We start from the raw sequence: 14609 nt of genomic DNA, 5'->3' as shown, positions 1-14609 counted from the left end.
GCCAGCCGTTAGCCTACACTCTATGTTGTGTGTTTGAGTGGTGCGCGGTGCCATGTCAATTGTTCCGAAAGCCCAGTATTCCCAAACCCTGGTATTCCGAAAATATGCCAATTTGTCCAGATACCGAATTATGATAGCCCGTTATACGCTCCAGTTTTCCCGTCCCCCCCGAAGTTCAGGGGCGTAGGTCAAACGTTAATGCCACCTCATCAAGCGCGTTTCCTACAGGAGGAAATAGACTCCCTTCTAGAAAAGGGAGCAATACAGCCTGTCCTCTCGGAGACGAGAACAGGGGGTTCTTCAGTCGCTATTTTCATGGAAAATATCGACCGATCTTATACCTCCGTATTCTGAACAAAGCTTTAAAGTGTATGATGTGTATTGCATTTAGATTAATTAAGACCACCACCTTAACACACAAACTCTTGTTGAACTCATACAGTAGTAGGTTCAGTGACGTGCGGTGAGACAGCTGTCTTCTGGAGCTTCTGCGAGCCCGTGAATCAATGTTTCGTTGGAATCATGATGTAACATTGTTGTAGCGGGAATACAGCAATGCTATTTGTATTTTCTAATTGGCAGGTCATATGTATGATTCTAGACTTCGCTAAGCACTGAAGCGACTGAAACGGTGAATTTTGATCACATTCAGCGAAGTTAACAGGTAAAACGGGAGAAAAATAGGGCGTCTTTAGGCCGTCCTGCCTAAAAGTATAGGCGTCCCGTTTCTTCTTATTTTTTAGTAGACTATAGGGCAGACGCCCTGCTAGCTATAAGCCTGGTTGGTGTAGACATTCGAGATTAAAAAGGTGTGTTATCGAATTTAGTGGGCCGGTCTGGTTCAAAATGCCCGGGCCGATTTTTTTGTCCCAGTCCGCCTGGGTCCAAGAACTCTGTAGCGGACTGGAGAACCCAAACTGTGCACTGGATACTCTCAGGTAAGACATTTGGATTCTTCAGTATTATATACTTTGAAAACTATACATGAAAAGCAACCCAATGTTTAAAGACAAAATATTTTTCCATTTTCACAGATAGTACTTAAAGATCCTCCATTTCAATGATACAAGCTCACTTAACGAACTACAGAAGTTGTCTCAGTTTACAAAACTCTTATCAAGTACTTGTTGGAACAAATGCTCAAATGGAAATAAAATGTTTAGAGTATCATGAAATGTTACAAACTTTTTAATTGAAAATCTGGTTGACTATATTATTCCTATTTACTCCTGATGTGGGTTGTTACTTAAATTCGTTGAATTAACAATAGGACCTTGGGCATAGCACCATGCATTTAGAACTGCATTTTAGGTAGTAATACCACCTCAGTGAGCATGAATTTCAACCTTTCAAATGCTCTATCATCCAATATACTTGACATAGTAAACTACTGATCCCCTCAATAATCTACAAAAAGAATCTTACCGTAAATATAGTGCAAATGTCTTGTTGAATTATGACTATATTATCACTGTAGACTCTCAGACTGCAGTATCACAGAGGAGGGCTATGCTAGTCTGGCTTCAGCCTTGAGGTTAAATCCCAATCATCTCAGAGTGCTGGATCTCAGAGGAAACGATCCTGAGAAATCAGGAGTGAAACTGCTTTTAGACCTAAAGGAGGACCCACAGTGTAAACTGAAAAATCTCAGGTAAATGTATATCAAGACCAAGGCTTTGATCCAAAGAAGTTCAAATTAAAAATAATGAGACTGTTATTACGAGTATATGGGCCATTCTACCGAATTCGTGTAATATGCAGTCCCTCAACAATAAAAACTATTTACAAAACAATTAGGTATTTAGGCATAGATATTTAATTAGAAAATGTTATGGTCTATATAAACCCAATGCATTACATGAGATAGTGATAAGCTAAATATATACAAAATCATCATTTATAGGGTACTTTCTATTGGGAAGTAGCTGTCCCCAACCCTGACATCTAAATTTCAATGCCTTTAAATAACATTTTTCAAGTTTTTTAGATTTTTTTCAATGATTTAATTTCAAAGATCTTTATGATTGGGTTGAAACAGAACTTGGAATATTTAGATTTATTGTGGGTTTAATTTTTAAATCAATTTTCTATACTCAAAAAATCATGTCCCTAGTTTTCATGTCACTACCGAAACACAAGAGTTTTAGTCCATTGGCTGAGCCTGTGTTTTAGCCACGACTCTGCATTTTTGACCATGCAGTGACACTGCATCTCTGACCCTCATGGTTGAATGGTAAGTAGCTAAATCCCATAGTTTTTATATAAATGTGTTCCAAAGTCTGAAAATCGACGTGTAACCTTAAGAATTGTCACTACCGAAACGCATGTTTTCTTCAATTAAGTAAACCTTTTGGGGTTTCATGGAAAATCTTATGTTTGTATGTGTGTTCACCTCTTCAAAGATGTCTTTGCATGCAGTGTGCTTGTTAGAATTCTTTATTTATGCTTAAAATTAGCTAGAATTGTCACTACCGAAACAGTCACTACCGAAACATATGGTAGTGACCTGATGATTTCAGTAGTGACTAAATGAAATGGTAAGTAGTTCAATCCGATAATTTTTTAAATAAATGTGTTGTGTGGACTAAAGGGCGGCCCAGAGCACCTTTTGGAAGATTTTGGGAGAGAAATGAACATCCATCCAACAGTGCAGTCACTACCGAAACACTGGATGTCACTACCGAAACAGTGCAGCACTACCGAAACACAGGATGTTTTGTAAAAATTTAAGTATATTGAGTAATCAACTAAAATGTTATGATACTGATTGGATTAATGTATGTTCAATTTCATCAATCAACAACTCTGGAATCAATATGATCAGTATTTTGCATTTTACAAAGAAATATTGCACTTAGATTTTGATGAATTGTATAAATTGAACTTGAAAATTTGGTAAAAAATTCATTTTTATGGATTTCATTGTGAAAACCTTCAAGAAATATTTGTAAAAATACTCTTCAGAGAAGGGAAGGAAACACAATCTGAACAGGTCAATAATAATACTTTTTTATTATAGTAAATGTGATGTTTCGGTAGTGACAATTTTTGGAAGAGGAAAAACATTCCAACACATTCTGAAAATACAATATAAAAATTGACTGTTCTTTTACTAGATAAGTGTACTTTAGATATGGTACAATAAACATACGGACAAAGTTTTGGGAATAAAACATAAAAAAAATCAAAATATTTCCGACCTGACTTTGCACCAATTCGGTAGAATGGCCCATATACAAATACATCCTCTTCAATGCAATTTACTTAAGGCATTAGTCTCTTTATTTAATAGCCACACCTCATATTATATCAAGCTGTTGGCTAAAGGGTATCACTAATGATCGTAGATGAACATTATATTGAAAGTGACAGGATGAGCTCAGCTGTTGCAATGAACAACTGAGCCTGTAAGACTTAAATCTGCTGCACCAGGCCAAGCAGACTTATTGAATCAATAGACTATACTAGTGGGTAGCAGTGCTTCCTCTCCCATGAGAAAAACGCATACAGTATGTGACTCAGTTTACCTAGATTTAATAAACAACTTTGCATGCTCTTATAAAGATTTTTTTTTTCTTGCAGGTAATGACAAGCTTAAGTTTGTGGGTATGTGGGTACATCTGTGCATTGATGGGTAAGTAAACTAACAATGGGCCTCATTCGCCAACCGTTCTAAGAATTACATTTGTTCTTAAACCTCACATACACTGTTTTCCACAGAGATTCAGGCATTCACCAATGTTTACTTATCTGTCCTTATGTATTTTATATGGAAATCTTATGAATAAACTTTAAAATTCTAACGACAGAGGGAAGGATAAAAAAAAATGGCTGACAAGGTTTGAGGTATTCCAGCAAATGGTTTAAACATCTTAAATCTTCAAAAGTCTTAACTACCTTACCACTCATGTCTTTTAGTTTACAATATATCATAAACTGTTGTTATCCAACAATAGAGTGATTTTGTGTGTTTTTATATTCACAGGGGATGATAGAGGCTGACATGCTCGAAGTGGACAATCCTGTGCACCTGTAAGTTAAGAGTCTTTTGCTTTGTAAATAACGAATCAGTAGCTAAATCCCAATGTCCTAACTGTAAACCCGGTCACCCTGAGTTAAAGGCATACCAGGCAATGTACACACAATCTATGAATTCCATTGTTGCTGGTGTGTCTTTAACTTGCTTGAATCAGTCCGTCACAAAGTCGAATCAGCATTGTTGAGTCAAAATTGTTTAGTGAGCTTAGGGCGAGATATTGGAATTTAGCCAGGATAAGTGAATTTTTAAAGATATTTATTTCCTTTTCTTTTGAAATAGCAACTGCCTGCAGTACACCCACCTTTGTCTACTTCAGGACGAACTGGATATGGAGCGGAGCCTTTGGAATACCCATCACATAAGGAAACAGCACCATGCTCCTGGTCCTTTCGTGAAGTCTGACGTGCTCTACCCCACACCACCTCCTAGTATTGTAATTGTAATGTAGTGCTAAGTTTTGTGTAGTGCAATACCAACAACCCCCCCCCCCAGACACACACAGGGTTTGTCAATATGATGTGCCCAGTGGAGCCAAAACTCCTTCGTTATGCCACCCGCTTCATCTGTGACATGGATGAGCAGTTGCTGGTTTCCAACGAAGAGTTCATACGTTTGTGTGGGACAATTCTGGGAGATTTCCGGTTTCCACATACAGTCGACGGCTGCCCTGGCTGCCTACATGAAATTAGTGGATGACATGATGATGTGGATGAACAGAAATGGGGCAAAGGCAAAGGAATTGTACAAAATGATGTTGAGGGAAAGAGAGTGAAAAAAGGAAGGTGTGTGGGTCTGGGGATAGTGGGGGGAATCGAGAATCTTGTCACAGTTCTACATGGTTTCCCTCATTTTAATAAGGTGCTATGGTCACCTTAGTGGTAGCGGCTATATTGAAGGCCCCAGCTTCATGTTTTATTATTCTAAAGCAGTGTATTAAAAATCATGAAACAAATTTATGACAAATGTTCTTTAATAAAGTGCACTCTGTTAGAACAAAAAGACATTGATTCTGTACTTAACTGGTGTTCAGAACAAACAGGAACAAATACCAAAAACACTTCCACACACTGACAGCATTTCCCTACAACTTGTACCCATATCGGCTATCTAAATCCAGCATTAGCCCCAACTTCAGAAACTCCACTACTTCTGAAGCGGTGGGTTAGGATTGTGGCTCATAGTTTAGCAATGACCACAAAAAGTGGTACTTCTCATTTAGACGTGCGAGAGCATATGGTGGAGTATTCAATGCCATGAGAGCAGCCAGCTCTCGTCGTCTTCATAGTTTAGCAATGACCACAAAAAGTGGTACTTCTCATTTAGACTTGCGAGAGCATATGGTGGAGTATTCAATGCCATGAGAGCAGTCAGCTCTCGTCGTCTTTTGATGACCCATGGGGTTGACCTTGTGAACAGTTCCAGGTAGGTGACCCCCAGGGACCACATGTCAGTGTTACAGGAGGCATCCTGATAGTGCAGGATGCATCCTGATAGTGCAGGATGCATTCAGGTGCCATGTACAGGCAAGTCCCGCCCTACAGCCCACCCTTGTACACGGTTACCTTGGCGAAGCTGGACAATGTCCCTGATGTTGGCCAAACCCCAGTCTGTCAGGACTGATTTCTTCGACTGTAATTGAATCTGAAAGGTACAGAAAAAAAATGAATGTTGTATGAAAGTACTGAATGACCTGGGAAGGCATATTTAAACTTATAAAAGCAAAAAGGGCTGCACTAAATTTGATATGGAGCCAAATTATTTATATTTTTGGTTCAGTTTGTAATCTGTCAACCTATACACAATTTTTGGTTCAGTTTGTCAACTGTCAACCTATAGACATTCAACGTGGTCTACAAGTTCTGCATTTTGAGACTAATTTTTAGGCTCAATGGCACAATAACAGTCCTACTGAGTGGAGCTAAAATAACAGCTCAGAGATGCTTCAGTCAATACATTATGTGGGTACATTTAAATGATGTCTATTACCTATCTGTTAAATTGTACTCCTGCCTAGGGCTATGCACAGTTTCATTAGAAATAGCTATTACAGAATTGCTAAGCTTCGTGCATACCATTAAATAATGACTAATACAAAGCACTAATTACACACCACAGTCGACATTAATGTATACCATGAAGGAAACCATTCAAACGAAAAAAATGATGTGTGCTGTCATCATAGACCTTATGCTATCTCGTTAACTTGACTAGCTAGCGAAGTTAATTTAGCGCCAGGCTATCTAACTATCATAGACTTTCTAGCTTGCTAACTTTGACTAGCTAGCGAAGTTAGTTTAGCAACATGGAGGCATTCATTTTAAATGTCCATTAACATATCAAATGCAATACTTCACTTTCTTACAATTTCTTATTATTTTATTTGTATTATTAAGGATGCAAGGGTCAACTTACCACTGTACTGGCGGAACGGTTGTTCCTATCGTCGCGCCGTGTGTTGATGATACAGACTCCTCAGGAAAGTTTGTTTGTAGTATCCATGGCCACCGGTGGATTAAATATGGGTTTACTTTACACGAGTGAACTAGCTTGCAGAAAACAACTATTTTGTGTAAAAGTTCTTGCTGTACCTGTAACCTAAACACCACAGCGGTATTCATTGTAAAAGCTGCAGAAAACTAGTCAACAACCCCCCCATGTTGCTCTGACTGACAACTTTTTTTCTGACAGAATGCCATGTGAGGATGAGAATTGACAAATGCCATGTGAGAATGAGAACTGACAAAAATGCCATGTGAGGATGATAATTGACAAATGCCATGTGAGAATGAGAACTGACAAAAATGCCATGTGAGGATGAGAATTGACAAATGCCATGTGAGAATGAGAACTGACAAAAATGCCACGTGAGGATGAGAATTGACAAATGCCATGTGAGAATGAGAACTGACAAAAATGCCATGTGAGGATGAGAATTGACAAATGCCATGTGAGAATGAGAACTGACAAAAATGCCATGTGAGGATGAGAATTGACAAATGCCACGTACATGTGAGAATGAGAACTGACAAAATTCCATGTGAGGATGAGAATTGACAAATGCCATGTGAGAATGAGAACTGACAAAATTCCATGTGAGGATGAGAATTGACAAATACCATGTGAGAATGAGAACTGACAAAAATGGCATGTGAGGATGAGAATTGACAAATGCCATGTGAGAATGAGAACTGACAAAATTCCATGTGAGGATGAGAATTGACAAATGCCATGTGAGAATGAGAACTGACAAAATGCCATGTGAGGATGAGAATTGACCAAGTGAGGATGAGAATTGACCAAGTGAGAATGACAATTGACCAAGTGAGAATGACAATTGACCAAGTGAGAATGACAACTGAGACTGAGATCTGACAATGTCCTAAACGCTGGCTGTTACCACGCAAGAGAGCCTCTATCTTGTACAGTTAATGAATGGAATGGATAATGATCTTTGAGGACAATCAAGGTGTAATTGCTCTGTCCAAAGACCCAGTTTGCCGCCAAAGATGCAAACACATTAATATAAGGTACCATTTTATTCGTTCTGCAGTAACTGATGGGAAAATATTGATTGAGTACTGTCCTACAGTTGATATGGTGGCAGATGTCATGACAGAGCCAATGACAAAGTTCAAGGTGGAGAGATTGATGACATTTATGTTTGGTATGTAAAAAGGTCAATCAAAATAAAGAAATTATAGAGATGGAGTGTCTCTGTTATACAGTATACTAATACAGAATCCTGTGTACTAAAGTGTTGTGTTATTTGTAAGTTTATGATGTTAAGAGTATGTGATCAAGTGGGAGTGTTGACATATATGATCTCAGACGTCAGACGTTATGCGTGGTGTTCTGTATAAATATTGCTGTGCAAATAAAGTCTTTCTCTTTCCGGTCTACCACTTACCGATTGTAGGAGCGTGAATTATTTCCTCCGTATATTACATACATTTACCCTACCGTAGCCTAGTGAGAATGGCTACGACAACAATGAGTTAAATGGCTGACTCTTCAAAAATATGTGGTCACTTGACCAATTTTTTCTATGGTTCCCTAGAAATAAGGGGTGGCACAAGTTCCCTGCTGGCACAAATTACCCCACTCTCGCTTACAGATGATGAAGGCTTAGTACAGCTCCATAAAACCTGAACCAATTACCTACATATTACAAAATGTATTTCAGAACAAACAAATGCACTTCATGTACTTCTCAGTTTGTTAATTTGTCATTTGTTCATTAAGGCAATATTTTGACATGCATTCAGGAAACTTAGAAATCCAGTGCAGATGTAGTGCAGGTTGAGGAAGCAGCAGCTGGACCATAAGGGCTTCAGATGAGGTGGAGAACGTTTTGTTTTTTATTTAAACTAAGGTTTTATTATTCTTATTATGTTTAAATCAGTTCCAAGTTCCACAAGTTAGTACCCAAATGTTAATACATTTAAATAAAGTTTGCCTGTTCAATATAACATCAACTATGTTTTTTTTATATGGGGGGGGGGGGGGGGGGGGGGGGTGTCCCTACCAATGCTGAGACCAAACCTAGGCCCTTGCGTGGACCATACCTTCACGACGTTGGACTTTGGCTTCACCGTTCTGAGTTTCTGGCGATACTCTGGGACAAGGAAAAGCATAACATGGTCCGACTTTCCCAGCGGAGCACTCGGTGTGGTGGTGTCTCCAGTGTACTGTTTGTGAGGCACGCAGGCCAGCAATTCCACATCAGCAGGCCCCAATGCAAAACATAGTGACAAGTAGGCCTTTTGAGAAAATTGCTACTGACTTCACTGAACTGCCACTCAGTCATAAGGGTAACCGTTACATACTAGTTGTGATGGATTGCTTTACAAAATATATGGATTTAAATGCACCTCCCAACCAAACAGCAACAACAGTCGCAAAATGTTTGTTTGAGGACTACATCAGTAGACATGGGGTACCACTAGTGGCGGTTCTACATGGAAATACGCCCCGGGCGAGACCCCCCTCCGAACCCCCCCCCCCCCCCCCCACCCCCCACAATATTTTTTAGATATATATCATTTTTTTTTTTAATTATAACTAAATAAATGAAAGAGAAACTTTGCACAATTGCACAAATCCTTTTAGAGAACTTTAAATAACACACTTAAGGGAATCAATGGGAATAAACATGCCCTAACTGTCAGGACTTTGGGCGACGATTGCCGTAATTTGGCACTTTGACGGCATCTAGTGGCCAAAAGGACATTTTACTTTATGTTTGTGTTCACATGTGCCTTTGTTTCTCGTTATGTGCCCTCACCTGTTCCCAATTGTGTGCCCTCACCTGTTTCCCATTGTGTGCCCTCCTCTAACTATGTGCCCTCACCTTTAAATACCTGGTTAGTTTCCCTGCTCTTTCGCTGGTCGTTGTATTGTCTTTGTTCCCCATGGTTGAGAGAAGTGCTCTCAAGCGCCATAGTTTTGTCGTGCTCTCAAGCACATTGTTTTGTAGTGCTCTCAAGCACATTAGTAGTATTTAGTTTATGGCCTTTTGCCCTGTTCTTGATTTTCTGCGTTTTTGTAGTTTCTCCTGTCGAGGAATCTTTTGTGTTTTTGAAAATAAAAAGAAGCTAAACTCCAAACGACATCCTGCAACTGGGTCCTGTCTGTAGCCCACTGGGTTAAGCGCTGGTTCCCCAAATCCAGCAACTCAGGTCTCATCCCTGAGAAGAACCTTGACACTAACTGCCTACATGCTAAATATCTGTTAGACGCTATATTAACCTATCTTTCAGGGAGGAACAATTAGCTGCTTGGTTATTGCCTAGAATTTTATGCATGCCACACTTATGAATGGTAAACTATACTTTGTCATGAAATAGAGTTGTAGCAAATGGCAAATGGTCCGTCTTTGAAACTGCTTACAGAAGATATGAACATTCCGTTGGCTAATTACACGGTCCAACGTCAACCTAAAAGATGGAAATAAATAATAACTGAACGTGTAACTGTTTTGTTGCAAAGCACAATCCTATCGCGAAATTAGATCTCGTGTTTGTTGAGTTAACACCGAATTATTGTTGTATAATCATAGGCAGCAGAATAACAGGCTAACAAATGTAAGAGTTATACCACCAATTAACATTAGCCCTTCATCATACCGTAATCAATCAGAGAGAACATAGTGCCATACCTTTACGTTTTGCTCGAAATTGGGCACCTGACGCCTTTGGCCTTTTCCTATCCTTCTCTGTGCTTATTTTGCACTCGACAATCAACAAATTCCCCATCCCCCAACACTGTCACTCGTATAGAAGATAAGACTAAATCAATTCACCTTGCCCTTGGTGACACATAATCGTTCAGTATTACCTATTTGTATAAGCCATTTCACAAACTTCAGAAAAACAAAAAACTTGCAGGAATTATAGGCCTGTAATTAAAATATTATGAATGTGCGTTTTTTTATAAGAAAGCTGAGGTGTGACTGACTTAAGCCCACTAATTGTATTAGAGTGACTTGACGCCCGGGTCGCCTGTGCCTAAAACCGCCTCTGGGTACTACGCAGTCTGCACACAGATCAAGGACGCCAGTTTGATTCGAATTTGGTCAAAGAGTTATACAGAATCCTTGAAATTCACAAGACACGGACAACAGCCTACCATCCTATGTCAGATGGTACGGTAGAACAAGCCAACCGCTCTATTAAAGACCAGTTAGCCAAGTTCCTCTACACCAAAGGGGGTATCATCTACGCAAGGTTGAGTTTGCATATAATACAAGTCTGCATTCATCAACTAATCATACGCCTTTCTTTCTGACTCATGGTAGAGAAGCTCGTTTGCCGGCAGATATCATCCTTGGGGACTTGCCAATGACTACAAATGCTACACCTGGAACCCCTGGTGAATATGCCACGGCTGTGAGACACAGACTTTATTCTGCATTTAACATGGAAGCAGTCAACACTGCCGTGCTAAGGCAAAAGACCGTAACTTCAAGTTTGGTCAAAAATGAGTTTTTGACGTATTTGGAACCACATGCCTTAGTTTTATCATGTACACAAATATCAAGCCCAAATTCGGTTGTTTTCGGGCAAAAAACAAGATGGTGTTTAGCCGTAAGTTCAAAAGTGCAAGGCGAAACTGAGGCAGAAGCCCGTAACTTCAGATATACGCCTTTTTGCCTTCCTCTCACCCTTGTCCTGAGCATTCGAATGAAGTTACTGTGTGCGCCGCCCCGAAGTTACGGCTCTATGCCTTAGTAGAGTGGCTAGGGTGGCAGAGGTGGCAGAGGCTGTAGATCACCAGGCTACAGACCGTAAATGTAAAATATCAGCAGTAATTAAACAACTGTACTGATATTAAATGTACCTCTAACATGCCATTATCAAATTAAAGCCAGTGACATCAGTATTTTGGTTGATTTCACGATGTATAGGCTACCGACAGTTAGCATACCAAGCTAGGTAGCATTACCATTAGAATTGCATGGCAGATATGCTAAGCTATCCGGCTATTCCCCCACCCAGTGCCTGTGGCTAGTCCGAAAAAGGTGCATCTAAATCGGGTAACTTCGCTTGGCGAGCGGGGGCATGTGGAGGGGGAAAATGGGCCTCATTCTCTATCGTTCTCTCTCTCTCTCTCTCTCTCACACACACACACACACACACACACACACACACACACACACACACACACACACACACACACACACACCCCAATGGACTGACATAGATGTTTTATGTGTTTCATGTGACAATTCAAGTTCATTGTTTTATGTGCTTAATGTGATAATTCAATGGTGTGTGTGTGTGTGTGTGTGATAATCATGGTATTGGTAATTGTGATAAATGAAATAGTATTACTACTGATTAATTAATAGGGTCATTATTCCATTGTTACCATACCACTGAGCTTTAACATAGAAGTTACTGCCTTCTGCCTTAGTATGACAAATCAACATTCCGAAGGCAATGCTAAGGCAGAACACAGTAACTTCCAAAAAAGGTCAAAGGTCAAATTTGAGTTAATTTTTTTCTCAATGAATAGATTAAGACAGGCATACACTACAAACTGTGAAAATTACAACATTGTAGCTATAACCACATTGTGTGGACATTAGGATAACTTTAAAGCCATTTTTCTCAGTTTCACACTCTGGTGAGTTACTGCCTTTTGCCTTAGCAGGGCAGAACATAGCTCTGGCAGGTGCTAAACAGAAGCATTACTATGACCGCCACATGAGGCACAATGCTTATGAAGCAGGCGACCTTGTGTGGGTCAATCTTCCGCACTTGCCAGACACAAGTTATCTCCCAGATGGACTGGACCTTTCAAAATATACGCATTGACTCATCCTCAGGGGAAATTGGAGTGGATTACAACCTGCAAGACCAACTGGACCCAAGGGCAAAGCCTAAGGTGGTTCACTATAATCGCCTAAAGCCCTACCGTTCACCATGGACTTGTAACTTGCCCACCACTACTCCTGAGCACAGCCAGGCTAAGCCCAATCAGAGTGTTGGCTCCCAGCTCACGGCACTCTCAGCTTCACAGCCTTATGTCTATCGGAGTTGTGAGCTTGGGGCAAATGAGCCTGCACCTCCAACAATGGACAATGCCCCAGATCCTGTGGCAAACATACCTGCCTCAGGAACGGAGAACCAGATTAGGTTACGTTTTAGGGATGACACTTAAGGAATTTCACAACTGTTTTGTATGTTCACATATAGTATAGGCCTACAACATGTATTTTTGTTCAGTTATACATTTGAGTTTGCCTACTTACCTGATTAGATTTCTTTAAGAGTTGTATTTGTTTTATCTGTATTGGTCTTAAAGTGAACTGACTAACTGTCTGAACAAAGTGGAATTACCAGTAGATATATGGCAGAAAACAGGGATTAGAAACGGTTCAAAGAACGAAAACGAAAACCGGTAAAGAACGAAATTTTGTGAGGAACGTAATCGAAAACGGGAACAAAAACAATTTCAGCTGTTCCGGAGTGAAAACAATATTTTCAATTTTAAATAACCGGTTAATAACGTTATTTTTCGTTCCAAATAACCTTTCTTGAAATATTGTGGAAATAAAATGATTGTTAAAATAAATCTTGAAATAAAGTTTTATTCCGGAAGTGATGGGCTTGGCTACCTGCCCGCTAAATGTTACCCAGACCGCCTGGCTGAAGTGAAACTACTGTTGACACTAGCGAGTAGCCTAACAGGTCCATCCAAACTTGCCATGAGTGTGCTGCCTGTGCCCGTTACCAAGGTCAGTGTAGAGCGTGCCTTTTCGTCTCTCAAATATGTCCTGTCTCCTTTGCGCAGCAATCTGAAGGAAAATTTTTTGGAGGACATACTTTTCTTTAAACTGAATAAGCAATTTGGTATGTAAGCTATCTGTTGTTCATTTCAAATAGGCTAGCTCTCGAGTTAATAGGCCTCTAGCTATGGACATGAGTTGTGTTTATTTTGTGCGTAATGGAGAGGGTTTTGTTGGAGATGCTCTCCGAATTTGAATGTAGGCCTAAATGTGACCGGCTGAGTTTGTTGTCATTTTGTTTTGAATAGCCATGGGTTTAAGCTGCTGCATTTTCTTGCTTTCCTTTTTTTGAACGGACTTCAGTTCGAAAGACATGGCCATGTTTGCGTTTAAATGGTCCTGCAGCCTGATTTCATGTTGCTGACTGTCGGAAAGGAGGAACCTTTTGTACGGAAACAAATAAAATTGAACTGCAAGGTGATATAATGTTGTTCCATTATTGACGTTGGAACGGGCGCATTGCATTTAACCTATAGGCTACACGCACGCACCCGAATACTGACAAACATTAAGCATGCACGCCCCCCCCCCCCCCCCCCCCCCCCCCCCCACCCCGCATTATGACAAACAGTAAGCACCCCCCCCCCCCCCCACCCCCATGACATTTTTGAAAAGAACGTTATTAACCGTTCTTTTATAAGGCTCTAACCGGTTATTAATATGAAGAGAAGCATAGGAACACTGGAACGGAACAGAAAAATAACGTTTCTGGTCAGAACGAAACGAAACGAAAAATATTTCGTTTTTAATCCCTGGCAGAAAACAGTATAACTGCATTATGTGGGATGTTTTTTTTGTGTGTGTGTGCGTTTTCCCCCACAGGCTCCACTTGTTACTCTTATGTCAATAATGTTAATAATTAATGTGGATCAGTTAAAACAAGGACGTTTTATTTTCGGAAGGGGGAAGTAGTGTAAGAACGGTAATACCCATGATGCTTTGAAGGTAATGGTTTGATATACAAGAAAGTGAAAAAGAGGTTATTCGTTGTGGCTGGAGTTTGAGTAAACAGTCTTCTCAGTTCGAACTTGTGTGTCCGTGATTATTTAAAATTCTACTACACCAAGAACCTATTCCCGAAGAGACATCTAGGAAAAACAATCGGTAGATTAAAGAACTTCTTAATACCTAACCAAATGAAACCAGACTTTGTTGTTTAAGCATTCTTTTTTGTTTGGGTCATAATTTCACATTTGGGTGAAGCATCCTATTATGTTTGGGTCATAGTGACCCGAAACTATTTTCAAACCATTGAAATCGTTGATGAAACTCCAAAAA

This window comes from Sprattus sprattus, assembly GCF_963457725.1.
Source record: "Sprattus sprattus genome assembly, contig: scaffold_34, whole genome shotgun sequence".
NCBI lineage: Eukaryota > Metazoa > Chordata > Actinopteri > Clupeiformes > Clupeidae > Sprattus > Sprattus sprattus.
Note: the sequence above shows the minus strand (reverse complement) of the source record.